General features: G+C 42.3%; 1 protein-coding gene and 1 long non-coding RNA gene across 3 annotated transcripts in view; one reads left to right on the forward strand and one right to left on the reverse strand.

Moving 5' to 3' along the window:
• The window catches only part of WASF2 (WASP family member 2), a 69,597-nt gene extending 51,605 nt beyond the window's left edge, over nt 1-17,992 (reverse strand). The window contains exon 1 of one of the 2 annotated variants that reach the window (XM_043444696.1): nt 17,800-17,992. The gene's annotated coding sequence lies outside the window, so the exon portion shown is untranslated. Of the gene's footprint in view, nt 1-17,669; nt 17,692-17,799 lie in introns of those variants that run through there. The other variant, XM_043444698.1, reaches the window with a different exon arrangement.
• Nucleotides 17,993-18,425: 433 nt separating this feature from the next.
• Nucleotides 18,426-26,343, forward strand: LOC122426871. The gene is made up of 3 exons (XR_006265255.1): nt 18,426-18,508; nt 25,898-25,984; nt 26,212-26,343. It is a non-coding gene; the product is annotated as an uncharacterized LOC122426871 (long non-coding RNA).
• Nucleotides 26,344-27,206: the final 863 nt, after the last annotated feature.

Below are 27,206 nucleotides of genomic sequence, written 5' to 3' on the forward strand. Positions count from 1 at the left end.
AGTACAGATGAAACAAGACTGACCATGAGACTGATAATTGTTGAAGTCCAGTAATGGACATATAGAGGTTCCTTATATCCTCTTCTCTACATTTATAATGTTTGAAATTTTCTAAGCATACTATTTTTATGGGAGAAAATTTTACTGTAAGGACATTTCCAGCTCTTGAATCTACAAATATCTATGAAAATAAATGATGGGGTTGGCAAGCACCTCAAGAAGTCAGTCAATCTAGTTTTTTGCTTCTAGGAATGTTACTTGCAATATTACTTTACTCAATAAATATTTATTAAGTTAAGTAATTACTAAATGCAAAGGCCAAAGCATTGTAGAAGATGTATGCAGATATAAGAAAGAGTTTCTGTTTAAAGAGTTTCATAATACAGGAGATACAAGAAAAGAACATAAATATAAAATAAAGTAAAAGTGATGAAGTTATGGTTTATCTGGTTATGTAAATCACAAAAAGGCATGATAGAAGAGTGTCATATAACTGGGTGTTAAAATAGACAGGATTTGGACATGTAAAGACAAGGAGTATTATGTCTAAGGTGGACAGTGTGAGCAGAGGTACATAAGCAGAAAATAATGAGACATTTCTGAGGAATGAAGATGAGTACATTATTGCAAAAGCAGCAGGGAACTCAGCTGGAAAGACAAGTATGGCCAGATGATAGAATCTTAAATATCAGGTTGAGTTTGTACTTTAGTCGCTAAGAGATAGGAGTTACACAAGACGAGTTATAGGTTAAAGAATATTTAGGAAGATGCTATGCATCTCACTTGGTATTATTGCCTGGAAAATTCCACGGACAGAGAAGTCTGGCAGGCTACAGTCCATGGGGTCACAAAGAGTGGGACAAGCCTGAGTGACTGAGCACACACATACATCTCACTTGAGCCTTGAAGAACAGAATGGACCTGGGGGTCAGTGGCAGTGGGGACAGGAGCGATAGAGAAAGTAGAAGCAACAGTCAAGGCAAAGGTAACATGGAACCTGAACTGGAATAGCAGGAAAAAGAGACAGGGAGGGACCTGAGAGTGTCCTGGCATGAAAAGAGGGAGGTCAGAAAAAAAAAGAAAAGAGGGAGGTCAGGAAAGTCAACCAGCAACTAAGGCCTTACATCTCAATGAACTGGGAAAACAGTGGAGCCAACGTTTGATATGTTGGCAGACCTATACTAGCTCTGAAATGTACTGAATAAACGACTGAGTGAATAAGTAAATAAGGGGTTTTGGAGGGCGGGATGGGCAGAAGAACAGCTCAGCCTTACTGTTTTAACTTATGACGAAGTCAAGGTGCTGAAGGAAAATGCTGTCCAGGTGTGCTAAGCATCATTGTCAGAAAAGCAAAGGTTCCATCGTTAAAACCTGTATAAAAAGTATAAAATCTATCCTTAAAAACTCTAACAGTGGAAAAAAAAAACCAAAAACCTCTAACAATGTCTCCCTAGCAAGAGGGAAACAAGTTGTACCAATATGACCACTGGTTCCCAAAAGCAAACAATCCATGAAAAGCTGAAGGTGCAGAAGAGATGACCAAGTGGAAGGATTCAATAGGAATTCTGGGACTGGGGTTCAAAGGTGGAAATACAGATTTGGAAGTTACCAAACAGAGGAGGTGATAGGCAAAGACATGAGAGAAGAGATGACCTCCTAACACAAGAGCATAAAGAGAAAGGTAAGGACACAGGACAACCTGGAGACAGACAAAGAAGAAAGATCAAGGTAAGCGGGAGAATCAGAACAATGCCCTGTTAAAAAGTTGAGAGAAGAGTTTCTAGAAGGAAGGCATGCTCAATCCTTGTTTTCTTCCTTGACCCACATATCTAATTCATCATCAAGCCTATCAGCTCTACCTCCAAAATACTTACTAAATACATCTACTTCTCTCATTTCTTCTTCCACTAACCTAGCTGATGTCTCTACCACACCTGGACTTCTGCTCAGTTCAGTTCAGTCGCTCAGTTGTGTCCGACTCTTTGCGACTCCATGAATCGCAGCACGGTAGGCCTCCCTGTCCATCACCAACTCCCGGAGTCTACCCAAACCCATGTCCATCGAGTCGGTGATGCCATCCAGCCATCTCATCCTCTGTCGTCCCCTTCTTCTCCTGCCCCCAGTCCTTCCCAGCATTAGGGTCTTTTCCAATGAGTCAATTCTTCGCATGAGGTGGCCAAAGTATTGGAGTTTCAGTTTCAACATCAGTCCTTCCAATGAACACCCAGGACTGATCTCCTTTAGGATGGACTGGTTGGATCTTCTTGCAGTCCAAGAGACTTTGAAGAGTCTTCTCCAACACTACAGTTCAAAGCATCAGTTCTTCAGTGCTCAGCTTTCTTTACCGTCCAACTCTCACATCCATACATGACTACTGGAAAAACCATAGCCTTGACTAGACAGACCTTTGTTGGCAAAGTAAGTAAGGACTTCTGCTATTTACCTTAAATCAATTCTTGCCCCCCCCCCAAATAATTCATTTTTTTTCAGTGATTGGATTAATCTTTTCTTTAAAAAAAAAAAATTATTTATTTAGTTGGCTGCATTGGGTCTTCGTTGTGGCAAATTTATATGGAAGTGCAAGGGACTCAGACAGTCAAAACAATATTGAAAAACAAACAAAGCTGAAGGACTCATACTTTTTTATTTCAAAATTTATAATAAAAGAGCTTCAGTAATCAAGACTGTGACACTGGCGTAAGAACAGACATTCAGGTCAGTGGATCAGAACTGAGAACTCCCAAAAACCTCTATGGTCAATTTATTTTTAGCAAGAATGCAAAAAAATTCAATGGGGAACAAATTATCTTTTCAATAAAAGTGCTGGGACAATTGGATACTCATCTGAAAAGAATAAAGTTGAACCTCTACCTAACACCATAATAAAAATTAACTCAAAATGGATCAAAGGCTTAACTATAAGATCTAAAAGTATAAAACTCTAAGGAGAAAATATAGGTGTAAATCTTCATAATCCTGAACTAGGCAATGGTTTCTCAGACAGGACACCCAGAAAAACCAATCAAAGGAAAAGTATTCAAAATTAGAAACTTTTGTGCTTCAAAGGTCATGGCAAGAAAGTGAAAAGATAACACACAGAAATGAAAAGAAAATATTTACATATCATATCTGGTAAGGGGATTGTATCCAGAATACATGAAAAACTATTCAATTAAATAATAAAAAGGATGAATGACCCAACTTAAGAATGGGTAAAACATTTAAAAAGACATTCTCCAAAGAAGATTCAGAAACAGCCAACAAATATATGAAGGGTGCTCAACATCACACTAGTTATTAGGGAAATGAAAATCAAAACATTAGCTATGTGGGAGGTGGGTAAACTAGGCATTTGGGATTAGCTGATACAAACTACTACATAAAAAGCAGATAAACAAGAGGTCCTACTGTATATCACAGGGAACTATACTCAGTATCTTGTAACAAACTATAGTGGAAAAGAATTAGAAAAAGAACATATATATGTATAACTGAATCACAATGCTGTACCCCAAACACGGACACAACACTGTAAATCAACTATACTTCAAAAACAAAACAAAAGGCATGAGGTAGCATTTCACACTCACCAGGATGGCGATAAAAAAAAAAAAGATGAGACATATTGGTGAGGGTGTGGAAAAACTGGAATCATATAGTGCTGGTGGAAATGTAAAATAGTGCTGCCACTTTGGAAAACAGACGGGCAGTGTCTCAGTTATCATATGACCCGGCAAATCCATTCATAGGTATGTACTCAAGAGAAATGAAAACATACACCCACCCCAAAAGACCTCTATATAAATGTTATAGCACTGTTACTCATGATAGCAAAAAAGTGGTAACAAACCAAATGTCCACCAACTGACAAATAAATAAAAGTGTTACATCCATACAATGGAGTACTAATACAAGCCTACCACATGATGGACACTTGAAAGCATTATGCTGGGTGAGAGAAGTCAACCACAAAACACCATGTATTGTATGACTGAATTTACATGAAATGTCCAGAAAGGGCAAATCCACAGACACAAGAAGTAGATTAATGGTTGTCTAGGGCAGTGGGGAGGGGAAAATGGGGAGTGACTTCTAATAGGTATGGGGTTTCTTTCTGGTGTGATAAAAACATTCTGCATTTTGGAATTAAACAGTGGTGATGACTGTATAACCCTGTGAAAATACTGAAAAACACTGAATTGCATATTTTATTTTTGTTTTTAATATTTATTTATTTTTGGCTGGGTCGGGGTCTTAGTTGCAGCACACGGGATTTTCCTTGCAGCATGCAGACATCTCTCTAGTTGAGTCACCGGCTACAGGGAGCATGGGCTTAGCTGTCCAGCAGCACGTGGGATCTTAGTTCCCCGACCAGGGATTGAACCTTGGTCCCCTGAATCACAAGGCGGATTCTCAACCACAGGCCACTGGGGGTCCCTGAATTGCATATTTAAAATGGGTAAATTGTTTGGTATGTGAATTGTATCTCACTTTATATATATATTTATTTATGGCTGTGCTGGGTCTTCATTACTGCTCGGGCTTTTCTCTGATTGTGGCGAGTGGGGACTACTCTATACTGGCGGTGCATGGGCTTCACATTGAGGTGGCCTCTCTTGTTGCAGACCATGGGCTCTAGAGCACAGGTTCAACACTTGTGGTGCACAGGCTTAGCTGCTCCAAGGCATGTGGAATCTTCCCGGATCAGGGATTGAACCCGTGTCTCCTGTATTCACAGGTTATTCCTTATCACTTAGCCACCAGGGTAGCCCTGCATCTCACTTTTAAAAATCAAAAAGAAATGTCCACAAAAAGACTTGCACACAAATGTTCATAGCAGCTTAATCTGTAATAGCCCCGAACTAGAAACATCCAAATATTCATCAATAGGTGAATGGATAAGCAAATTACAATATTCATGTAATGGATTATTACTTGGCAACCAGTGAAACTTGTACAACATGGATGAATCTCAAAATAATCATCCCAAATGAAAGACACCAGATCTCTGTCAATGAGCATGTACTGTATGATTCCATTTATATAAAATTCTAGATTTCCTGATGGCTCAGCAGGTAAAGAATCTGCCTGCAACTCAGGAGACAAGGAGACGTGAGTTCGATCCCTGGGTTGGGAAAATCCCCTGGAGGATTTGGCAAACCTCTCCAGTTATTCTTGCCTGAAAAATCCCAAGGACAGAGGAGCCTGGCAGACTATAGTCCAAAGGGATACAAAGACCTGGACATAACTGAGCATGCACGCTGGCTAGAAGATTCAAAATAATTTATAGTGATAGTGTATCAGTTGTTGCCTGTGGCTGGGAATGTGAGGGTGAGCATCAGAGCAGAAGGGAGTGATTACAAAGGGGCAGGAGGAAAGACTTACGGGTGATGAATATGTTCATTATCTTGATTATGGTAGTGTCTTTAATGGTACATACAGATGTCAAAAATTACCAAATTTTACATTTCAATATGTGGTTTATGCCAATAACATCTCAAAAAAGCTGTTGTAAAAATGAAAGAACAAAAAAAAGGCTGTTAATTCAAGTATTTAAACTGCTGCTGTCTATAGACTAGATAATAATTTTAAACAAAAGTTACATGATTAATAGTTACTATGTGAGGTGATGTGTTAATTGGCTTGATTGTGGTTAATCCCTTCACAATGTATACATATACCAAATTATCATGTTGTATACCTTAATATAAGATTTTTGTTTGTCAATTATATCTTGATAAAGCTTAAAAAATAAAAATAAATAAAAGTTACATTAACTGTTAAAAAAATAACATTAGGGGAGGAGATAGAGTATTAGAAGAAAAAAATTAGCCATGAATTAGTAACTTTAGCTAGGAAATAGATACACAGGGGTTCATTATACCATTTTTTACTTTTATATATGCTTGAAATTTTGCATTAACAACTTTCTAAAGGGAATACCCTGTGGATCCAGTGGTTAGCACTCCACACACTTTCACTGCCAAGGACACAGGTTCAATCCCTGGCTGGGGAGCTAAGATCTCGCAAGCCACACAGTGGGGCCAAAAAGAAAAAAGGAAAAGAAAAAAGTTTTTTAAAAAACTGTTTAAGCATCTGAATTAAAAAAAAAAAAAATCTCATCAAGACTTCCCATTTTACTTAAAAATAAAACTCCTTATCAAGCCTACAAAGCTTTGAAATGTCTTTGCCGTTAGTTCCTTTCCTTCTACTTTGGAACTGTCTTTTCCTCACCTCTTCATTTGGTTCATTCGTTTTCATTCTTCAGTTTTGGTTTGTCACCGTCTCAGAGGAGCCTTTTCTGACCATCTCTGTGCTGTGCTTAGTCACTCAGTCGTGTCTGACTCTTTGTGACCCCATGGACCATAGATTACCAGGCTCCTCTGTCCATGGGGATTCTCTATGCAAGAATACTGGAGTGGGTTGCCATGCTTTCCTCCAGGGATTCTTCCCAACCCAGGGATAGAACCCAGGTCTCCCACATTGCAGGCAGATTCTTTACCAACTGAGCTACCAAGGAAGCCCAACCATCTCTAAGTTCCTCCATTATCTCTGTTACAACACCTTATTCTCTTACTAACATATCACAATCTTTCAATATTTTATGAGTCTGTTTATGTTGTTCAGTCTCTAAGTTGTGTCCAATTCTTTGCGACCCCAAGGACTGTAGCACACCAGGCTTCCCTGTCCTTCACTATCTCCCAGAGTTTGCTTAAACTCCTGTCCTTTGAGTCCATGATATCATCCAACCATCTCATCCTCTGTCACCCCCTTCTCCTGCCTTCAATCTTTCCCAGCATCAGGGTCTTTTCCAATAAGTCAGTTCTTCGCATCAGGTAGCCAAAGTACTGGAGTTTCAGCTTCAGCATCAGTCCTTCCAATGAATGTTCAGGGTTGATCTCCTTTAGGATGGACTGGTTTGATCTCCCTGCAGTCTAAGGGACTCTCAAGAGTCTTCTCCAGCACCACAGTTCGAAAGCATCAATTCTTCCTCACTCAGTCTCCTTTATGGTCCAACTCTGACATCTGTACATGACTACTGGAAAAACCATAGCTTTGACTATACAATCTTTGTTGGCAAAGTGGTGTCTCTGCTTTTTAATATGCTGTCAAGGTTTGTCATAACTTTTCTTCTAAGGAGTAAGCGTCTTTTAATTTCATGGCTGCAGTCACTGTCCTCAGTGATTTTGGAGCCCAAGAAAATAAAATCTGTCACTATTTCTACTTTTTCCCCATCTACTTGTACTCTCCTCTTTCACTTTCATCAAGAGGCTCTTTAGCTCCTCTTCACTCTCTGCCATTAGAGTGATATCATCTGCATATCTGAGGTTGCTGATATTTCTCCAGACTATCTTGATTTATTTGTCTATGTGATTAATTTAATCTTGATTTATGTGTTTACTTATTGCCTACCCAAGCCTCCTTAAACTGCATGAGAGCAGCGACCCTGCCTCTTATAATCACTGAGCTGTGTTCTTCATGCCTGGGACATAACAGATATTCAATAATTATTTGCTGAATGTTAAACTAGTAACCCAATACTGGGTATTACTGTTAAACATTTAATACATTAAAGTCCTACAGAGAACCTACTGCTTGCAAAGCTTCAGGTAACATATGAATATCTGAAGTGAGAGGATACATGATACAACGTAAATAGAATGAAAAATTTTTTTTAATTCCTCCAAAGGCTAGTGAAAACAGTAAATAAATACTATATAAGAAGACTTATTTTTTCCTCCGGAGAATTCATTTAGAAACAGAAATAAAGAGTGCTCTGAGATAGTATTTACCGTCTCAAGACAGACCTATAAACAAGGGGATCCCCCAGTGATTAATGCTGAAACCTATTAGAAATAACATCTTTAGAAATTATCTAGAAAAAAACTGTCTAGTGACTCTTCTTAGCTTGCATATGACTCTAAAGCAGTAGCTAGAAGTATGATGATACAAAGTTGTGTGTTAAGAAAGGTGAAAAATAGCATCCATGTAGACAAAAATAAGGTAATGCAGTAATGGAAAAGTAGTCCAAACTATAATTATCAAATGATGAGCTCTAGAGCTACCTGTTTCAATATAGGAAAAGGATTTCAGAGTCCCTGGATTTATGCTGAATACAACTACAAAAAGGCAACAAAATGCTGGTCGTTATTATTATGAAAGCTTTGGAAATAAGGAACACATCATCTTGCCCTTGTACCAAGCAAAGTGTATCTGTATTAGAAAGAATGTGCAGTTGTGGTCACCATAACACAAAAAGGTAAAATAGAGAAGGCCTAAAAAGGTATCCAAAAAAGCCAAAGGACAGAGGAGCTTATGTAGGTATATACATATTTTTTAATATAGATATATAAAGGACACATTAGTATGAAACAAAGAGGGTATGAAATGGTAGACTACATCAAATCTTAAAAGTTACAATCCAGTTAGAAGTGTAAACAAACAGTAAAGTATATTTTTTTAAAAAATTTAAGCCCAGGTTTTAGAATAAGACAGAGAGAAGTTTTATGCCAAAAAAGGGAAGGGAAGGGGGAAAGGGAAGAAGGGAAAAAATACGAAGGCAGGAAGGAATTGAGTTTTAATCCCAGTAGGCTTAGCTGTGTGACAGTGGGCATGATACTTAACTTTGAGCCTCGCTTTTCTCATCTCTAAATATCTAATTTGAAGGGCTGCCATGAGGATGGAGATATGCACACTGCCTGGTATATAGGCTACATTTACTACTTTTATTAGGACTAATAAAAAGTAGTAGTTTACTACCCAATCCAGTATATAAAGTAATAAAACTCATTACTCAGATGACAAGAACAGAATGTAAGAAAAAAAAAAATCATTCAAAGATAGTCTAGAAAAATTCATAGGCAGCTTTTCCATAAGAACCTTCTTCCTAAGAAAAATTACAAATTTTAGGCAATGGAGCCCTAAACTTTGAAGCTGACACTTTCACCCCTTTCCCATTAGCAGGAGAATTCTGGACTAGATAATATGTCCAACCAAACATGCCACTCACTGTCTTAATTTAATTAGACAGGTCCCTCTATTACAGATGAGAAAACTGAACCTAAGAGAGTCAATGCCCAAGGCTACACACAAAGCTAATACATGGAGGAGACTACATTTGAAACCAGACGGGCTGACTCCAGAATCTATACTCATAACCACAACTAACTGCCTCCTACTCTGCAAGAAATGTTAGATGCTGGATATGCAAGAATGAGATGAGTGATTAAGGAGTATACAATAAGTATTCAAAAAGGCTGCTTGATGAGTCCAGCCCAGCCAAGGTCACCACCAGTTAGATACTCAGATTTAGGGTGACCACAAGCACAAACACTGAAAAAAATAACTGATTAATGAAGATGTAACAAACCTAATATAAGAAGGGACGCCTAAAAATCCCTAAACTGTGGTCTCAGATATGTTAAACAAACTGCAGAAAAAGAGGAAAATATATCAAAATGCTAACTAGTGGGATTATGTGAAAGTGAAAATCGCTCAGTCATGTCCAACTTCTGGTGACCCCATGGACTATACAGTCCATGGAATTCTCTAGGTCAGAATACTGGAGTGGGTAGCCATTCTCTTCTCCATGGGATCTTCCCAACCCAGGGATCAAACCCAGGTCTCCCACATTGTAGGCAGATTCTTTACCAGATGAGCCACAGGGAAGCCCAAGAATACTGGAGTGAGTAGCCTAACCCTTCTCTAGCGGGTCTTCCCAACCCAGGAACCAAACTGGGGTCTCCTGCATTGCAGGCGGATTCTTTACCAACTGAGTTATCAGGGAAGCCCAATGGGATTACGGGTGACTTTCTCTGCTTCATATTTTTTTAATTTGGCTTTTTTTTTAAAAAAAAGAGCTCATATTATTTTCATAATTGGAAAAATGAAGAAATAAAAATAAATCTGAGGAAACTTTCACTCTTTAGTCACTTCTAATTCTGTAATTTGTTGCAATGAGCATGTATTACTTTTGTAATTTCAAAGAGATTTTAAAAACAAATAAATCTAATATATTAGAAAAATGAAGTAAATTACATGCAAATACCAAAGCCCAAAAAATGGATATGATATAAGAATTAGCAAATAAGGAGTTACAGTTTGTTGGAAAGAACTCTATACATACACCAAAGGACTCGGATTCACACTGATATACACACCAACATGGATGTCAAAAACTATGTTGAACAGTAGAATTCAGACACAAGAGTACATATTGCATGAGCCAAGAACAGGAAAAATTAATATGTAAGGAGAGAAATCACAATAGCGGTTGCCTATAAGACAGTAGGGAACTGTAGAGGGTTATGGAAACATTCTCTCTCTCGACTGGGTGTTGGCCATACACATACTTAACATTTGTCGAAACTCATCTATCAATAATTACATACTTGTATTTGTATGTATTCCACTATATGTAAATTTTACCTTTAAAGAAATCTCATTTTTTAAAAAAAGACAGGGTTCAATCTCAAATCTGTTATTTATTAGTTGAATGACTTTAAGGAAGTTACTTAACCTCTCTGAGGCTGCTTATCTGTATGTAAGCTCAGTCACGTCTGACTCTCTGCTACCCCAGGGGCTGTGGTCCACCAGGCTCGTTTGTCCATGGGATTTTCCTGTCAAGAATACTGGAACGGGTTGCCATTTCCTCCTCCAGGAGATCTTTCTGACCCAGGGATCGAACCCATGTCTCCTGTGTCTCCTGAATTGGCAGGCAGATTCTTTACCACGGGGAAGCCCATTTATGGGTACAAAATGTAGCTAACATAATTTATCTCAACGCTGGGAACTGACTGTAACATGTATCAAAGCCAGAGACTGTGCTTTGCAAACTATCACCCAATGAATGTTCAAAGAACTTTAAAGGTAAAATGGGGGCAAAGTGGATCTTATATTTCTCATAATACCACAAATGGCTTTGTTATCAGGAATACTATTCTTTAAAGACTATCGGTATTCTACAAAGGGAAATTTACTTATAGTTCTCAATTATGACGGGAAAGGAACATCATGGACATGATCTAAGACCTCCCTCTACACAGTTAAAAAAATTACTCAAGATATGACTTGAGAGAAAGCTTGCTAGACTGAGTACTTGCCAGAACAATGGCATAATCACAGGAGGAAAAGGTCTCAATTCTAAATACGTGAGATTAAAAGAGTTGCTCACTACTTTACTATGTCAATTACAAAGTTTAAATGTTCCCGTAAGTCATATCACAAATGTGTGTAAATATGTATCTGTGCACATACATACACATATTTACTCAAACTGGAACAGAGTTAAACCACTGCTTCTTCCCAAAAGGGCTTCTACATTCTAAAAATAAGAAACTTAATTCTGTTCAACTAGAATTCATCTTATAACTCAGAGTATGTCTCAGGCTTTCCCATATTTACCCAAAAAGAAAAGCAGCTTGAAAAATATTATCATAGGCAAAGTCTAATAGCCTCTCCCATCAATCTCAAACTGTTTGTCTTTATTAGTGTATAGAAATCATGAAGACGACCAAATTTTTCTGCAGTACTTCTATATCTGAACGTTATTTCTTCTGTAAGCATTCAACAATTCTTGTTTCTATTCTTCTCTTTTCTAATTCAATTCTGTTTGGTTTCTAAGTTAAGACGTGTGCTTCATTTGCATAAATGGTAACTATTCTGAGATACCATTCATAACTATACATTTGAATTCTCTAGAGTACTATTCATAACTTTAAATGGAACAGGGGAAAAAACACACTCATTCAACTTCACTTTAATGGTGACTAAGACATGAATGATTATGTTATCTTGTAGAGGGTTGGCCAAAGGAGTGAAGTTCCCCAGTGTTACTACTAACTTGTCATCCTTTTATGAATGTCCAAAGGAACCAAGAGGATCCCTGCCTTGACCAATCTACCTATCACACACACAAAAAATACTGAGCTTAGAAAAACATGCTCATTAGCTAAACATGTTTTTTAGAGTTATGAAGTATCTATATAGAAACATTAAAAGATGTATCTTAGCCAAGAAGCTCAAAAATTAGCTGAGAAGAATCCTGACAAGTCCTGGCAAGTTCTCTATAAAACTAATGCTGATTATTCTCTAAATGTTAAAACAGCTTTTCTGAGAAAAGCTGAGTCTTTTATTCAAGGTAGTAATATTCTAGTACTTCTTTACTCCACCTAATCAGTGGCAGAACTGAATTCACAAAATCTGCATAAATAATTCAACTGTCTGTACTGCTCTAATATATTTAAACCAAATAAAATAAAATTTGAGCAGAATAAAAATGATGGTGCTATTTTAAATGTCACCTCCTGATTTCCCTCATTTTTCTTTCTTATCCAAAAGTCAGAGACAAGAGACTGTATAACCAGAGAAGGAATGGAAGGACAGTGCATATGTGAGGACACCTACATTCATTTCTGCTCCATGACCCTACTACCCTACCCTTAACATAGTTTTCAACAGAGGGCAATTTTCTCCCCAAAGGACATTTGACAATATCTGGAGACATTTCTGGTTGTCACAGCTGAGAAGGGGGAGGGGTGCAGTTACCATCAATAGGTAGTGGGTAAAGACCAGGGATACTACTAAAGATACTTCAATGCACATGACAGTCTACCACTATACAGCATATTATTCAACCTAAAATGTCAACAGCACTAAGGATGAGAAACCTGACCCCAAGGCTCAACAAAGACCTGCTGCTGCTGCTAAGTCACTTCAGTCGTGTCTGACTCTGTGCGACCCCAGAGATGGCAACCCACCAGGCTCCCCCATCCCTGGGATTCTCCAGGCAAGAATACTGGAGTGGGTTGCTATTTCCTTCTCCACAATAAAGACCTACCTCTCAATAATGTTTGTTGGAATGAACTGAAAAGGAAAGATCATAAATTGGAAAAAAGAGAAGACTACAAGAATGAAACAGAAGACAGAAGCCTAAATTAAACATTACTAGCATCTATCAAGCCTTTATTGAGACTTCCTGGAGGTCCAGTGGTTAAGACTCTGCACTTCCAACACAGGCGACATGGATTCGATCCCTGGTGGGTAACCAAGATCCGACATTACACATGGCAAAAAAAAAAAAAAAAAGTTTTTATTGTGTGTTTCACAATCGGTCATACAGAAATGAACAATAGAGCCCAGCCCATAAGAAGCTCATCGCCAGGTAAAGGAAAGAGTTTTATAATTTGTCTGCTATCTGATTCGACAATATCTGATAAATGCTTTAATGAAGAAGACATACAAAGGAATCACTCAACTTTTCCTAGGAATGATTCACATCTTAGAAGACATCTTAGCTCAGTTCTGAAGGATGAGTAGGAAGCATCTTACTTCACAGCTTACAATGCCTCTTTCCAGACAAAAAGCCATTCAACAAAAACTATGGAATACCAATAATGTTCCACACATTGTTATGTTTTGGAGGAACAAATTACAACTTTCCACTTTTTCCCTTGGCATTGCCGGTGCCCAGCAGCCCACCTCCCCAACTCAAATCCCAATAATTCTTTCATTTAGCAATTGTCACCAACCTATCACAGTAGTCAGTAAGGCCACTATCCACGGATTCAGGAGAACTTCCAGTTGCCTGTCGACAAGACTATCTAATCTTGCCTAGATCACAATCTGGATGGCAATGCTGGCGGAGTAACTACCAATGAACTGACTATGCATCCAGATGTGCCAACTGTTGGATGTCTGTTGGTATCTTGGAAAGCTATTTTACTTTTTGAAAAAATCCTCTTCCACCCTACCCAATTCATGACAGAACCAGTAGCAAATTAATCGGCATATATTTACTGAACGCCTTCCATGTGCTTACCTCAATGGTTCTCAACCCTGGTTGTTTACTGACATCAGAATTCTCAGATATAATTTACTTTTTGATGGTAAATTCTGATGCAACAAAAGTGCGATGTCTTGGCCTTTAGGCTTTACAGAATATACAAGAAGTGTAATACACAGTGCTTGTTTTGAAGAGCTTACCCACAGTCACAACAGAGTAACTTGTAATAGTATGTTTGTTCACTAATTTGTAACCCTTCTGCAATATTATCAATCCTTAGCAAACAGAAGAAACTGAGGTAGTCTGGATAAGAACTGTTCTTATTCCCTAGTTCAATCAAACACCAACTACACCTAATACACTGTTACACTTATACACCGTTCCACACCCTTTCAATCTCCCAGACAGTGGAAGTGCCACTCTCAGGAACTATGGAGACACTCCAATTAGGAGAATGAATCGAGGCCCTCAAATCAGGTGGCAATTTGTCCTGAAGCCCAGAATCTCTCAAATTCATGCTGTCGAAGGCCTTCTTTTAAATAGGAGAAATAATTCTTTAACCTCTAACAGTATCAGTCCACCTCACTCCTAGTTGAAGTGTTCAAGAATAGTAAAGAGCAGACTGAATTTTTGTAAATGTGCTCCTAGAGGTCCTTGGCCATTTAAAGAAATCACCCAAATTCATAAGGCCGGTAAACTCCAGTTTTTCACATGGTAAATAATTGAAATTTTTAAAAAAGTAAAAATATATATCAAAACTATCTATATCCAATATATTTTAGTAAACTCCTTGATGTACAAATTTAAGAAGCTTGAAAAGTTAAAAACATAAAAATTTTGATCTAAATCTCATCCAGCAGCAATGACCTCATAGTAAAGACCACCTTGAAACTTTAAATTCTGCAAACATGATTCTACAGATCCTCACCTGATTAGTCTTTCTCTGAATTATATGGGAAAAGGTACAATTCTCTTAATTGCTATATAAAAATTGACGAGCACAAGACCTATAAATTACTTTTTAAAAAAAGAGGGCAGGGATGTCATTCAAACATCTAAGATAGGGACCAATAACTGTATTAAAAGGCAAAGTTTTGTACTTGAGGAAAAATGCATATTGATGTATATTAAAATAAGAATATCATATGAGGGAATTCCCTGGTGGTCCAGTGGCTAAGACTCTGGCTCCTGATACAGGGGGGCTGGGTTCGATCCCTGGTTAGGGAACTAGATCCCACATGCCACAACTAAGACTCTATGTAGCCAAATTAAAAAAAATAAATGTTTAAAAAAAAAAAAAAGAATATCATATGAAAGAAAAAAGTGTCCTGTATGTAATACTGTCTTAAGGACCTATGACTTTAAAATTTGCTTGGTTGACAATATTTGTCCTTGTAATTGTTCATCATATAAACTATATCCATTAAATTCCACAATTCCTTATTTCCAAAATCCAAAAGGCTATAAAAAACAAGTTTTCATTATTCATTTGGTGGCAAATCCTGACATGAAATGACTATAAATGAAATGACATGAGGCTATTTATAACATTTATTTATCTCAGTTGGTATGAACATTCTGACATTTTACTGCAGAAATAGAATTGTGTTTGATTACAAGGTGCTGCCCCACACCTTTCAGGGATGTTACATAACTTACAATATATGTACCATATTTCTTTTTCAAAATTCAAAATTTTAAATTCAGAAGCACAGCTAGCCCCAAGAACCTCTCCCCCGCCCCCACAGACTGATAAACTATATATAATTAAGACTAAATCTTTTACAGAAAATATAACTGATATGAAGAGTAAATGTAAATCTTTACATGCAATAGATAATAAATTTAATGTTTTAACTATTCATACCTATACAATCCTGTAAAATAAAGCATTATAGAGACTTAACAAATGTCAAGGAAAAAAAAAAGACTTAACAAATGTCAAAAAACACACCGTTTTGTGTTTTTCAATTGATGGGGACATTTGCATCATCTAATATCTAGATCAAGTCCTATCAGGCTGAAATCCACTGATTTAAATCAGAGTTTAAAAAAAAAATCCCACCCCCTCGAAAAAATAAATAAATAAAAATCCCAAAGACTACAATTGGTAATTATGTTGAGAAAAACAATCATTCACTGATAAACAACATATTCAGTTCTGAGTTTTTAAAAATTATCTCAGAAGGTTTAAGATTTAAAATTCTTTCATTCTCAAATGTAATTTCTGAACGTTGAAAATATTACAAGTGACTTTTTCTGTGAAAGCAGAGCCTTGGACAGGGGACAGCAACAGGAACAGTCCTTAAAAACATTTCAACGGGAAGAAGAGTTTCACAGTTCTTTCCTTGCTTCCTCCTTCAGTTGCTGCTTTTCTGGTTTTAGAAATTCAAACAAAGAAATACATATTGGCTCCAATGCTAAGAAACGCCCTCTTTCTCAGCAACTTCCTCTTCCAAATTTCTTCCCTACTGTTGACATATGAGAACAATACACGCTGCCTGCGTCCTACCATTTTGATTAACCAAAAGCTCTGAGACTTGGAAAAATTAACGGCTGCAATTTATTTATAGTACCCATTCTAGGGCCACAATCTTCACTCATCTAGAAGTCAAACAACAGGAAGCAAAAAGAAAGAAAGGAGTATTCCGCTTAATCAAAAGGCGGGCTATTGAAACTTTCACCCCAAGAATCCAAAGAAATTTGCACTAACAAATGGGAAATTTCTTCCATCCCAAGAAAGTTTGGCCTTCTTAGGGAAGAGAAAAAGTTACTAGGCTGGCACCATTCCAAACCAAGAGTCAAGTCTATGCACCAATAGTTAGTGAACTTCTACGGGCCATGCAATCAGGATTCAAACTGAGTTCTCAGATTCTGACACACTTCCGAGTGACTTTTACAATTCGGTAACGGTTCTTTCCAACTCAAAGGCTGAACAAAGGGGATGCACTTATGATTAACCATCCAGAGACTAAGACCCAGCCTGTCTCCTTGTCAGAAGTCAAATCAAGTGTCTGGAACCCAACCCCTCCCCCATCTGTGACAAAGCAAACTTCCTTTAAGTAGACAGCCAATTCCCCCTTGACCAGTGATTCTCAAAGGAAACACCCTAATGTTGGTACGCTCTGAACCTTACTGTGTGACCTTGGGCAAGTTACTCAAGCCCTCTGAAACTTAGTTTACGTGTAAATTCTCAAGTGTGGCTGTAAAAATTAAACAAGAACCTGTTTGACACACAGTAGGAGCACCATAAATATTCCGACTAACCCACCCAAAAGAAAACCGAGTTCTTTGGGGCCTAAATTTCAATCACAGCCCCAAGAGGCTCCAAGGATCCCTTCCTCTTCTCCGATTCTATGAAGAACTGTACAAAACTTCCCCATCTCAAAGATTCTAGGGTCCTGGAAGACCAAGACAACCAGACCCCACCCCATTATAATCTGGGGTCCATCCAGAGTCTTCCTCGATGGGCCCGTTTAGCCAACTTTCCTCATTACTCTGCAGACCATCCTGGACACACACCTACACTCACGTACACACACATTCTTCTCCGCCACTGTGCAACTTAGGCCAGAAGTCTCAAAAAGCGCTTCAATGCCTTCATGGCCCAGAGATGGAAACTGAGGCTCCACCGAGAGAAGAACTTGCCCAAGATCTCTGACACCGTCTGCCCGCAAAGGCTTCGTTTTACAAATGGGTAAAACGAGGCCCAGAAAGGGAAATGACTTGCCCAAGGTCACACAGCGAGTTGGAAGCACAGATAAATCAGATTGGGGTACTTTCGCAGTCTCGCGGGCCCTTCCAAGCCTCCGAAGGGGTCTCCAGGACACTTCCTCCCTGGGGAGGGGAGGGTACTGTAAGACATCACCCCGCGCTGACAGCTCACCGGGTTTCGGTCGGTCTGCGGCCGGAGGCGCGGCACCCACTCCTCCGTAACCCTGAGAGGCTCGGGAGGGGCGGCCCGACCGGGACCGGCGCCTCACGGCTGGGCCCGCCCGCGGGGACTTGTTGCTCACCTGGTCTCGCGTGGTCGCCCTTAGCGTCAGAAGGGCTGGCCGGCCGCCCTTCTCCGCACAGGGTCTGTTCTCTCCGGCCGCCTCTCGGGCTGCCACACAGCCGGACCCCCCCCCAACTCAGCGCGATACGCCCCCAGCCGCGCTCGCCCGGCCCGCGTCCGCCATTACGCGATTCCCCGCCCTGGGTCGCAGCCACACCCCGCCAACCGCCCTGATTGGCTCTCTGCCCCACCCGCCTGGGACTTCCGGGCTTTCCATTGGGCTGAGTGGAACGTCAGTTAAAAGCTACGCAAACGACGTACTCAAGGGTACTGTCCCGGGAGCTCCACCCGAGCTACTTCCGCAATCGGAGTAAACAGCAAGGGGCAAACCAAGTGAAGTGGGGGTGGCTTTGAAACTAAACCAACGCCTATATTCAAAGTAGGAAAATCCCACCTAAAAACTCGTACAAAGTGTATTGAGAGGCAAATTCTTCTTGTTAGAGTTCAAATAACCAGGATCTTTGGTAGGATGTAGGGGCCAACCCTATAAAGTTTCTGTGGACACCCCTAAAGTTACTGATAGCTTTGTTCCTTCCCGGCCGGTCTCGGGCCGGCCGAAAGTAGGGAGTGGAGAGTGAGTCACAGGCCCCAGCCTGCTGCTAAGGGTCCCTCCGGGGTGAGGCCCGGGGTCCTGGGATTGGGTGCTGGGTGTGAAACGCCAGGGTCAGGTGAGTTGGACCCTGGTTCAGCCGCCACCGCACTCTGCGACCTCAGGCAGCTCTCTCAACTTATCTGGATCTCAGTCTGTCCTGCAAAGTAGGAGCAGTCATGTCTGCATCTTGTCCTGTAGTGTTTGCTAAGGATTCATGCTTGAGTGGGTATATGCGCGTCTTGCCGATCATAAAAGGTTACAGACTGGGTTCACATTGTACCTCAGTTCTCTAGAGCAATTCTTAAAGGCAGATACTGTACTTATTTTGCAAAAGAGAAAACTAAAAACTCCATGACTTAACCCTGAGTCGCCCAGGGAATTAGAAATGACGCTGGAACTCAAACCTGTTATCTTTCGGCTTCCATTTCCGTATTTCTCCCTTCCAGGTCAAGTGTCCCCTGAGAAAGACTTTTCTCCCCCAACTTGTTAGCATTCCAGGGAAATTCTTGAGGGTGCCCTGAGGCCAATCCCCCTTCTCTCTGGTCACCATAGACTTAGGTACAGGCCACTCCCCAGCACCGAGGTTCCTAGGAAAAGTAATGCAAGGGATGTACTGGAACTGTTTCTGGGGGCCTAGGAATCAGGAAGTAGGTAAGGGATGACAGGTGGGTCAAAAACCCAGGTAGAATCCTGAGCAAGGACACAGAAGCTCCAAGAGGGGCAGTCTCCATTCCAGGACTTATGTTCTGGTCTCTCTGCTCTCAGAACAGGACTCTTTTCACCGCGGGATTGTTTTTCTCGGAAGGACTGCCTTGGCTATAATTCCTAGTCCTTTTCCCTCTCTGGAAAGGAAGGAAGCCAAAAAGGGAGTGCGAGGGGGGAGCAGCCTAAGACACTAGAAGGACAGAAACCACCAAGTGGGTGGTGCCCATAAGGCCCCAGTGCTGGCTGAGTCAGTGACCTCCAGGCTCAAATTGGGCCATGTGGTCTGCCGACCGATGACTATTAAAATCCTGACTGTAGCCACCGGGTGCTGGGAGGCAGCAGGTGCTATGCAGAGGTCAATGACTTTAGGGCAGACTAACCTAAGACTGAATCCAAGCTCCACTACTTTGTAACTCTCAGCCTCACCCAGGTCTTCTCTAAAATGGGGACAACATAGCAGTTGTGAGGATTCAATAAGTTAATTGTGGAATTAATGAGTCATGTGTGTAAAGTGCCTGATAGCTATTTATTCATTCGTGGATTCATCCATTCAGTAAAAAAAATTATTACACACCAACCATGTGTAGGGCAGCTTGCCAGCAGTGTAGCTACAGTGGTAAGCAAAACAGACTCATACCTTCATGGGGCTTACAGTTTGATAAGGAAGCAAGTTGTTAAACAAATGATCAGACAAATCAAAAGCTATGATAAGGAATAAGGAGGCAAAGTACAATGTGTTTATGAGAGTGAATGTCAGGAATTGAGATGAGGTCTCAGGAAGCTTCCTGAAGAGGTGAGTTGCTGAATTGGGATTAACTAAACTGCAGGTGGTTGGGAGAAGTATTGGAGGCCAAGAGAAAGGGTGCTGAAAGCATCTAGGCCCAGGCCCATGCAGGTGAATTGCAGCATTGGGGAGAGAACTCTTGCTGTGGGTCTAAACAAATAAGGTGTTACAGGGTAAGGCGCCTGGCTTTGGAAAGTGAGGCCATTCTCCAAGGGCCTCTGTTCTTTTCTGTTAGTGCCTGAGTGTTGACATCAACCTCCCTGGGCTTGAATCTTGGCTCTGCCATCTCACCTTGAACCATGTGACCTTAAGCAGTCACCACACGTCTCTGTACCTCAGCTCCTATTCCAGTCAGTGGGGATAGTGGTAGAAGGGCTTAAGGTGAGGGAGTGAGGATTCAATGTGGAAATGTGTATAAGACACTCTGGCACATAAAAAAAAAAAAAAAAAATCTGTCAAAAAAAAGACACTCTGGCACATAGAAGGCACTTCATAAATGATGTTTGGCCTTCACAGCGTGGAGGGAGGTGAGCCTAAGGTAGCAATCCAGTAGATAAATAATGCTAATACTAATTAGCAATTAGTATTAACTGATTAATACTGATATTGGGAGAGAGCTGATGCAAGCACCTGGGCACTGGGCAAGTTGTCATCTGACCTTGATTATCATAAAAGACTTTGGAGCCAGGCAAGCCTGGGTTCAAATCACATCTGTACCATTTCCTGGCAGTGTGACCTTAGGCAGGTGACTTCACCTCTCTGAACCTCAGTTTCCTTATCTGTAAAATGGGGATGACGGTTGCTCCTGATTCTCAGAGATGTGAAGATTATCACAGCTTTATTTATCTTAAATGTGGGGACTTCCCTGGTGGTCCAGTGGTTAAGAATCCACCTGCCATTTCAGGGAACATGGGTTCAATCCCTGGTCAGGGAACTAAGATGCCACATGCTGCAGGGCAACTGGGGCACAACTACAGAGCCCTCATGCTCTGGCACCTGCACATTTCAACGATAGATCCTGCATGCTGCAACTAAGACCTGATGCAGCCGTAAATAAATAAGTATTTAAAATGTGAAGTAGTTAGCACAGTGATTGGCACATAGCTGCAGTTGTTGAATGTTCGCCTTAATACGAATTATTATTGATGTCAGCAGTTACTGTCTGTACTAGGTAAGATTCTGGGGCTTTGCTTGAAGGTTGTCTGGCAACAGGAGACTTCGTTTCTCCTTTAAGGCAATGGAGATAGGTTACTTTCAGAAGGGGAGGTACTGTGCATCTTAATACTAATACTGATCTTGGGACTTACCTGACAGTCAAGGTTAGGACTCCACGCTGTCACTGCCAAGGGCATGGGTTCGATCCCTGGTTGGGGACCTAAGATCCACAAGCCACGTGGTGCTGCCAAAAAAAAAAAAAAATTACTGTTACTAATAAAAAGCACTAACATTGAGCATTTGCTATGTGCCAGCCATGTGGTTTACTCTTACATTCTTACAGCAGGCCTATAATTTAGGTCCTGTTGTTATCATTTTCCAAATGAGATAAAGGAAGCACAGAGAGCTTAACTGACTTACCCAGGGCCAAACAGTCAAGAAACAATATGACTGTATTGGTGTTTGAGGGGAAGGGAGGTGGGAGGGGGTTCAGGATGGGGGACACAGGTACACCCATGGCTGATTCATGTCAATGTATGGCAAAAACCACTACAATATTGTAAAGTAATTAGCCTCCAATTAAATAAATTAATTTTAAAAAAGAAACAATATGACTGCAATTTCTTGAGAGGGCATGGTGCTTTTGAGAGCAAGCCGTCTCTCTGGTACCCAAGGAGTTCTCACCTGGAACAATGAAATAATCATTGCCCGTAAGTCCCAGGTTCTGAAGACCAAACCCTGTTCCTTTCCCACCAGCTCTAAAAAATAACCCCTGCCTGTTCCCTGTCCTCTGAGGCTGATAAGATCGGGGAATATCACTTCTCCCTCTGCAAGGGGAAGCAGGAAGACGTCTAGTCGCCGGAACTGGGTTTGCCTCCCAACTGTGCCAGTTAATGGTTCTGTCCTAGCCAAGTCACACCCCGTCTTTGAGCCTCAGTTTCCTTGTCTATAAAATAGGGATGATAATAGCTCTGCCTCCGGGGCTGTCGTGAGGAGCAAAAAAACAAGTCCTGCATGAACTATAAAGTACTCTTCAGCTCAAGGCTTCCTCTCCTTGTTGCTATGGGGATGGCGAGCACTCCGGGAAAGCAGTCACAGCCCGTATAGCGCATAGCAGGCAGATTGCCATCTCTGGAAACAGTCCTGGATTCGAGTCCCAGATCTGCCTCTGACGCCTGTGTGACCTTGGGGCAGCCTTAGCCTCAGTTTTCTCATCTATAAAATGGAGGGAATTGTACTGATCTTGTAGGGCTAGAGGGAATGCACAGTGAAAGAAGGCACAAATGCCATGAACCAGTGCCTGGTACAGAACTGCCGGAGCACAGGGATTCAGGGGCAGAGGGACCAGGGAGAATCACCCTGACCCCTCCACGCAACCCCTGCCTGAGGGCGAGAGGGTAGAGAGGACTGCACTCAGAGGTAGAATGGTCTCCAAGCCACTGCCCTGCCTCTGGCATCCTCAGCGCAGGCTGGGTCCACTGCATCTCTCTCTCTCCCTCCCTCCCTCTCGTCAAACAAGTTCTTCTCCACTGAGCAATCCCAGGGGGCCCCCGAACCTCGGTTCCAGCCAAGCTTGCAGGCTTTCCCCGCCTCCACATCCTGAATCCACAGCCTTTGCATTTGCCATTCCCTCCACCTGGAATGCTCTCTCCTTCCCAGAGCGACTTTGATGGGGGAAGGGGCCGGGGGGCGGCGCTGGAGGGGAAGGATCTGGAATGATGCTTCCCCACCACCTCACTCCCCTTGTCTGCAACCCCCACACTGCAAGCCTGACCTCCCCCCCTCCCAGCATGGGGGATGAGACAGCGCTGGGAGGGGGAGAAGGAGGGGGAGGACTCCAGTGAAGGGCCCTCTGTGGGGTTTTTCACCTGCTCAGAAGAGGCAGACGGAAATGAAAGCTCTAGAAAAACGCCTGCCGCTCTGCTCCCGAGGCCCCAGCTCGGCGAAGCCTCCCTGCTTTCCCACCATGCCATCTTCTCTCCCTCCCCCCTCCTCCTGCAGGCAGGTGCCACACAGTCAAGGAACACGGGTGGGCGGGCAGGCCGGAAAGCCTTGAGTTCAAATCCCATTCCTGCCGCTTACCCAGGGAGTGCCCTCTGCAAGCTGTTTGGCCTGCTTACACCTCATTTCTTGGTAAAAGGTTACAACAATCCCTTCTTCTCAGGCCGCTGTGAGGACTAAATAGGGAAGCCAGATGAAAGTGCCCAGCACAACCAAAGCGCTCAGCAGTGGAGTTGGTAACAGTCATGGCAACACACCCAGTGCCCACGTGTGCCTGGCACAGCTCTCAGCACCTGGCAAATATTAGTCTATTTGATTCCTGGTGAGGTGGATCCCATTGCTGTTAGGGGAAGCACACTGACTAAAACATCCACCCTGGCCAGGCACCATAGTAACCATTTGCATGAGTTGTTTTATGACAGGAGGTCCTGGTAAGGAACACGGACCTAATAAGCCACCACCAACCAGAAGAGTTCGGGAAAGGTCAAAAGGAGACACCACATGTTCACCCACCTCCCAGAACCCTTCTCTCTGGCATTCATTTGGCTGAACAAGGCGTGCACCACCAGGAAGGACTCTGAGTCAGAATGATTGGCTAAAGACAACTCGGAGACTAATCCCATCACCATAAAACCCAAGAGCCACGTGGCAGAGCAGTTGTCCTGGGTTCCCTCACCCTCCTGCTCTCCGCGCAGGCGCCCTTTCCCAATAAAACTCTTGCTTTGTCAGCATATGTGTCTCCTTGGACAAGTCATTTCTGAGTGTTAGACAAGAGTCCCGTTTGGGGCCCTGGAAGGGGTCCCTCTTCCTGCAACATTACTATCCCTCGTTTTACAGATGAGGACACTGAGGCACAGAGAGGTTCTGTAATCTGCGCCAGGCCACAGAGCCCATCAGAGGCAGAGCTTAGTTCTGTTCTTTTCTTGCCTTTGCACTCTGGTGCTCTCAGTGGTCGTTTTATTTGCTGTTATCTGTACTGACTCTATGCCCTCAGTAAGTACATGTTATTCTTTTTTTTTTCCCTCCCACCCTCAAAATCCTGCCTGAATTTTCTCTCCTTTGTAACGTCTTCTAGTCTATAATTTAATGAGCATCTACTGCTGACATGCCAGACCTGTGCAGGGCAGTGGGGATCCAGGGTCCATCCACCCAGTCTCTGCTCTCCAGTGAGGGAGAAAAACACGTACATAAAAGCCACACATACGTAGGACGTCCCTGGTGGTCTAGTGGCTAAGACTCTGAGCTCCCAACACAGGGCCTGGGTTCTATCCCTGGTCAGGGAACTGGATCCCACAGACTACAACTAAAGATCCCACGTGCTGCAATTGAAAGAGGCCAAGTGCCACAACTAAGACCTGGTAAAGCCAAATAAATATGTAAATAAATATTTTTTAAAAAATAAATAAAACTGTCTAACAGCAAAAGGAAAAGTACAAGTATTTTTTAAAAAACACACAAACATTATTTGGGAAAAAAAGAGAGGAACACCAATTGCAGCAGGAGCTGGGAGCCCACAGAAGCATATAACTTACCTGGAGAATTGGGGCAGGCTTACCAGAAGAGGGATCATTTGAATGGGGTCTTGAAGGGTGAGTAGGAGTTCCTCAAACAGAGTTATAATATAGAGACATGGCATATGATGTATAGTGCAAACCCTGCAAAGGAGACTGAATCTATAAAAGCTAGATAATAACATGCCGGGGTAAGTTCTATGCTAGGTCTTCTGGGCACTGCAGATACAGAGGTGGAAAGAAATTAACCAGGCCTCCAGGGAGTTTACAGACTTGGAATCAGGGAAAAGGAAGCAATAAGTAAAGCAAAAACAGCAGTATTAAAGAAGAATCCAGAGAGGCTTTGGGACTACCAAAAAAGAGCGTAAACCTGTCAAGGGGTCAGTGAGGGCTTCCTGGAGGAGTAGTTGATGCCTGTGCTGTCACCTCAGTGGTGTCCAACTCTTTGTGACCTTGTGGACGGTAGCCCACTGGGCTCATCTGTCCATGGGATTCTCCAAGCAGTACTGGAGTGGGTTGCCATGCCCTCCTCCAGGGGATCTTCCCAACCCAGGGATCGAACCTGTGTCTCTTATGTCTCCTGCATTGGCAGGTGGGTTTTTTTGTCACTAGCACTACCTGGGAAGCCAGTTGATATCTGGGCTGAGATTTAAAGATCAGGGCCAAGGACTTCCCTGGTGGTCCAGTGGCTGAGACTTGGCGCTCCCAATGCAGGGAGCTCGGGTTTGATCCCTGGTCAGGGAATTTAATCCCAGAAGCCACAACTAAGAATTCACATGCCACAGCTAAAAATTCCGCATGCGGCAAAGAAGATAGAAGATCCTATGTGCCACAACTGAGACCCAACACGGCCATATAAATTTTTGTAAGTTATTTTTTTATTGAAGCATAATTGCTTTACAGAATTTTGTTGTTTTCTGTCGAACCTCAACCTGAATCAGCCATAGATATGCATATATCCCCTCCCTTTTGAACCTCCCTCCCATCTCCCTCCCCATCCCACACCTCTAGGTTGCTACAGAGCCCCTGTTTGAGTTTCTTAGCCATTCAGCAAATTCCCCCGTTGGCTATCTATTTTACATACGGTAATGTAAGTTTCCAATAAATATTTTTAAAAAGAAAAAAAGGAAAAATCAGAGCCAGATTATGTCAACCCACCAACACCCAGCCCATATGTAAATTCAACATAAAAACGAAACTAACTATAAGAGTAAGGAACTCCAATAAACTTCAGATGTTTGCCATGAATACTATTTAAATGTTTTTTTAAATTATCTAACATCAAATCATTTTTTAAAAATGTTTTTAGTGCCACTGCTTTGCTGGTGTCCTGAATACACGTTTCTCTGCTTCTTGGGTAATCTGACACGATAACTGGCCAGAGGGAGTCAGCCAGGTGAGAGCTGGGGAAGGGTGTGGCAGGCAGGGGGGGATTTCTTGTAAGTACAATGGCCCAGAGGCGAGAGAAAAGATGGCGTGTTGGGGGAAGAAGGAAATCCTTTGATGCGATCCGGCAAATGGAAAGTGGTGGGGGATGGAGAATTGGACTGGATTCTAAGGGTGCTGGGGAGGCACGGAAGGGTTTTAACTGGGATGTGACGTGATCAAATGTTCCTTTTGCAGGATCACCCTGAATATTGCTAGAGACCTTTTGATGGTTTGAAATCACTCATGCAAGAGACACCAAGTACCCAGGATGTTTCAAGCACTGACCCAGGTCCTGAGGCTGCAACAGACAATTAATTAAGGGTTCGGCAGACAGAGCAAGACCTGGCGGGGACATTGAGTGCCCCGCTCCGGAGGAGTCTGAGTGGATGGAGGCTTGGAGTGTGGAAGTGTATGGCTTTCACGGAAAGAGAGCCAAGCCCTGGTGCTGGATGACGAAGCAGTGAGATGGGAGATGGCGCTCAGGGAACTTGCAGGGGACTTATCGTGGAGAGACTACAATGTCTAGGAGAGGAGAATAAAGGAACGAAAGCGGGAGGAGAGGCAGTGGGTTAGGGGTGAAAACTCCTGCTCCGCCTAACCTCCCTAGAAAGTGGCCAAGTGGGCAGAGGGCAGAGGCCCTGGCCAACCCCGCCAGCCCCCCATGCCTCCCGAGCTCTGCTGAGCCCTGCAGCTCGTCTCCTCCTGGCTCCAGAAGTCAGACGAAACCCTGAAGGAGAGCCGAGGCGGGTGAGGAGGGGGTGGGCGGGAAACAAGCCCAGGCCTCTCACCCCAGCAGGGCCTTCCTTCCCAGCGGCTGGAGCCAACCCTGCTGAGGAGCCAGAGGTTACAGGGAAGGATTAAGGAGTTGGTTGCTTTTTTACCCAAATTGTGGCTGCATTTCTCTCTCGCTCTCTTTTTTTTTTTTTTAAAGAAAAATGTTCCCGTACACGCACCCGGAGGCTTTTGCAGGAGGCGGCTGTTGGAGAACCAGGAAAACAAGCCAAGAAACAAGAGAGAGGAAAAAGACCACGCCTCGCTTGGCAGATTCCTAATGGCCCAGGAGACCTGAGGCTTTACAGTGGGAGGCCGGTGGGGGCTGGCTCGGGTGGGAGGGAAGGGCAGGCCGAAGGACAGCCACTTGCTGGCCAGTGACCTTGGGCGGGATGCTGCCTGCTTCCCTCTGGTGAGAA

The sequence above is a fragment of the Cervus canadensis genome, chromosome 24 (genome assembly GCF_019320065.1).
Source record: "Cervus canadensis isolate Bull #8, Minnesota chromosome 24, ASM1932006v1, whole genome shotgun sequence".
In the NCBI taxonomy this organism is placed as follows: Eukaryota; Metazoa; Chordata; class Mammalia; order Artiodactyla; family Cervidae; genus Cervus; species Cervus canadensis.